The sequence below is a fragment of the Chrysemys picta genome, chromosome 18 (assembly GCF_011386835.1).
Source record: "Chrysemys picta bellii isolate R12L10 chromosome 18, ASM1138683v2, whole genome shotgun sequence".
Taxonomy (NCBI): Eukaryota; Metazoa; Chordata; order Testudines; family Emydidae; genus Chrysemys; species Chrysemys picta.
Genome location: NC_088808.1, coordinates 17,698,939 through 17,703,089, shown reverse-complemented (window position 1 = coordinate 17,703,089; position 4,151 = coordinate 17,698,939). Strand labels below are relative to the sequence as shown.

The 4,151-nt window shown below is 49.6% G+C and overlaps 1 protein-coding gene across 1 annotated transcript in view; it reads right to left on the bottom strand.

Annotated features, from left to right (window-relative positions):
* Positions 1-4,151, bottom strand: part of LOC135976492 (spidroin-1-like) — a 925,731-nt gene that overhangs the window by 596,339 nt on the left and 325,241 nt on the right. The gene's annotated exons all lie outside the window — the stretch shown is intronic.

Here is a 4,151-nt window from a genome sequence, read left to right as displayed (position 1 = left end):
GGGCAAGCAGGGTAAGTAATACTCCTTAATTGCATTTGGTGGTTGGGAAATTTGATTGCTGTTTTGACCCCCCACCCCCACCTTCTGGCCAAACACTTGTCATTCTCTGCCTCTCCCTAATTGGCTCTAATTGTACATGGACATTATCAATGGGAATTGAACCAGACTGGGCTGATTTTATTCTCTCTTAAATCATCCGGCGCAGTTGAAAAGTGCTGTTTACCTTTGAGCTGCTCTCGCTGAGCCCCGCACTGATATCCTCTCTCCTGCCTGCCTGGCCTTTTGCCCACTGCTGCAGCCAGCCGTGCACCCCTCTGCAAAGGACTCTGGGATAACACCCTACAGCACCTCGCTGCCCCCCCCCAACTCTATTAGGGCCTGATCCTGCTGTCCCTTCCCATTGAGTTAAATGAGACCTTCGGACAGTCCCCATGGCTTCTTCCAAAGGTTCCTTTCCACCCCCTCGCCTCGCTGGCTTTCCCATATCTCTAGGCCGGCCCCAAAGACACCCGACTGCTCCTGCTTTAAACGGCTTTCTCTGCTTCCCTCCCACCTTCGAGAAGCCACATCCTAGTCACGATGGGCGCGGCTGTGTGTAGCGGGGGCGGGGGAAGGGGATATAATGAGGCTGCCCCCCCAGCTGGGGAAGCCAGCGTGGAATCCTTGGGGGATCCATCCGGGCTGTTTGCTGTCTGGCTGGGGACACCCCTCATTGCCATGAGCCATAGCCGGCGAATGTTAACCTTGAGAATCTGCCATCTTGCCGGCTGCTCGATGGGTGCAGGGGGTGCTCTCACACAAATGCCATGCGGTTTTGATATGTGCATGCAGTACACAAAACTGCCTTTCAGGCTCCGCTATGGAACCACTCTAAACGTAGCCCCATCACAGAATAATAATTCTTACGACAGCCCATGCACATCATGCGGCCCAACCCACCCCTTGTTCCCAGGACCCTTCCTAGCGTCTCCCTTGACGAATCTCTCCTGTTTTCCTCCGAGAGGGCTGCATATGGGAGCGTAGTCTCTAAAGGGTTGAATCAAAGACTGTTTCTCTCCGTTGACTGGAAAGATGAGCAGAAAGCAAAGCCTGGAGAGTTGTTAATTTCACAGATTGCTGCACAGACATGGCCTGACTCTGGGCGCACCTTCTGCTGCCGGGGATTGAGTCGGCATTCTTGCCAAACTGATTTTCCTCTTAATTCTTCTCCACTTAATAGTCATTTCCCATAAAACAGCGAGGCAGAGAGGAGCCCAGCTCAACCCAATCTAGTTGAACCAGAGCAAAACCCGGTGTAGACACTCTTCTATTGCATGAGCTGACGCCTGTATGTTTACCGAGGCGAACTAAACTGCTGTACAGCCGCTTTAAATCAGTTTAGGCGCGTCCACACACACACAGTTGAACTGGTTTAATTAAATTTGGGTAAAATTACACCTTTTGGGTAATTCTGTGAGTCGATAAGGTGTGTGTATGTGTCTGTGTGTGTGAGAGAGAGAAAACACACGTCTCTAGACAGCTGGTTCCAGCAAGGATAAGTTATTAAGCAATAAAGCAGTTATTCTGTTAGCTCAAGTGGTAGAGGCTTTTGCTTTTCTTGTTGAGGTTTCTGAGTTCAATCCCCTCTGATGACTCATAGCGGGTTCATTACTCAGGCAAACACCTTGCTTTCTCTGGTGAAGCACAGATACTGGGAGTACCAATGCTGCGCAGCGATCTAGCGATGCTGGTATTTTGGAGAGCAGCAGGGTGGTACCCACATACAAGCCAGGGCAGGTAGATCTGGGGTGGCCTGTCTCATGTTGTCATGTCTGACAGTTCCCTTTGTACTCGGAATGGAAGAACAAATCTGCGCACTTCTCTTGGACCTAGATCCACACTTTCTGGCCTGCCTAGGTCAGCATGGTGGGATTCAATAATGGGCTAAAGCCAGATTTTCAAGTGAGCTCCTTTGAAAAAAATGGCCACTCATTTGAGTGCTGACAGCTTCTGAAACATTAGTGTACTAATGTGATGCAGCTGAAGAAATGTTTTTTTACCCACGAAAGCTTGTGCCCAAATAAATCTGTTAGTCTTTAAGGTGCCACCGGACTCCTTGTTGTTTTTGTGGATACAGACTAACACGGCTACCCCCTGATACTCGATTAGTGGACTAGACTCTCCTATGCCAGCTTCCCTCTAAGAAAAGTGAGAGGTCCCTCTCACCGGCCCTGATAATGTCTTTCTCTTTTGATAACTGAGCACAACCCATCTGTTGTAACAAGCCATAGAGCCTCCCAGTGCGGATGAGATAAAAACCACAGCGGAGTAGTGCTAGCTTGGTAGCATTCAAAGAAAGCCGGGAAGAATGATTAGAATCAAAGTGATATTATTAATAAGCACGCGGTGTCTTTCATGTCTCAGCGTGCTCCAGGAGCATTAACTAACCAAACCACTCCTCCCGCTGGAAGGGAGGTCAGTCCGATTATCCCCACTTGCCACAGGAAGGTCACACTGCTAAAGCCAGTAGCCCAGCTGGAACCCAGGAGTCCTGCCTCTCAGTCTCCTGCTCCAACCACTAACTTGCCTCTCGTCGACATTAAAGCTCCATTTAAAGATGAGAAAACAAATGACCCGGCAACTTGAGTTTAGCAGAATGTTCCCTTTTGTTTGCTTTTTACTTGCATTTGCTCCTTAAAGCATTAAGTGTATCCGAGCCACCTTCTCGGTCGGGAAGTAAATAATTTAGCAGCACGAGGCCAGCAGCGGGAGCACCCTCTCTTTCTTCCTTTCTTTTTATTTTTTTTTCAGGGTTGGGGTAAGAGTGTTGAATTCCGTGGTTCGCTCGGCGCTTGAGTTCGCTCGGTCTCTGCTCTCACGTGTCACTCAGCGCTAGAGAGCGTCCCACTGCATGGGGTACCTGAAGCTCTCCATTCCCAGCAGCTGCTCTTTTGATCAGGCCCAGCAGCCGTTTGGCACAGCCGTTGGGAACTGGCGGCACGAGGCACTTGGGTTTGCCTGGGTGTCTGTAGTCCAAACTCCCTGTTTAAAGGGAATTCAAACCTGTAAGGTTGATTTAATCAACCAGCCCAACTAGGGGATTAAATTCAGACCCGTTAAAATGTAGCTTCTTCCTGGGCTTCCAAGCTTTTCTTGTTGGTTTTTTCGTTATGAAAGAAAGAAAGAAAGAAAGAAAGAAAGAAAGAAAGAGTGCAGAGTGGCTGGCATTTGTTTAGTTCTAGTAACGAGCCCCCCGTGGGAAGAGACTGCTCGTGTTATAAGCATTGCGCTGTCCCAGAGGACTCAGTTTTATTTATCTAGCTGGCACTTGTCTGTTGTGCATTGTCTCAACTATTTTGCCCAACGGTGGCTGTAAATTGAAGTGGGTCCCCTTGCCCCTCCTTAGCTGACCATGGGCTCAGTAAAGGGTGGATCAGCAGGGCTCTGAGGGAGCGAAGCCTAAATACCTTTGAACATGTGGGCTTCCGTGTCCCGCACCTTGTGGCGTCATGCCCTAATTAACAGCCCTCGGCTGTGGCTGCTAGCCTGTTCCACGACACGCAGGACTTTGCGGGGGTGCCGATGGCATTGATGCAGAGCCCTGTGCAGGAAAGTTGCCACGTAGCTTGGGACGTAGGAGCATCCACCCCTGTGTGGATTGTTGGGATCCGTTCCTCAGCTGATGTAAATCAGCGTAGGCACATTGATATACACCAGCTAGGGATCTAGCCCTTTGCCTGGAAGATGAAAGTGCTGATCTGTTAACTATGCATGGCTCTGAGGACTGTGAGGAAGGGAAACGTGTTTCACTTGGTTTCCTTGTTGCTGGGTGGCCCCAGCAAACTCACTGGTAAAACTGCCTCTTTCCTTCACACCAAGCTGATCCTGCATCTGCTGATTGGGGTAAACCCAGTCGTCAGGAAGACCAGGCAAGAGCAAGATGCTGAAGGGTGTCCGAGGTTAGCATTTGTCATGTTTCTCTATTACACAACCTTGGACAAAGGGGTCCCGATCCTGAACAGAGCTTGAAGAAAAACACCAGCCCTTTTTCTCCGGCCTCATTTCCTGTGCCCTGTGCATAAGAAATGATCGTGATCCCTCTGTTGGCAGCCCATGCATGGGTCTGATGGATAGGGCATAACTCATTTGAGGCTTTAAAGATGCTAAATATT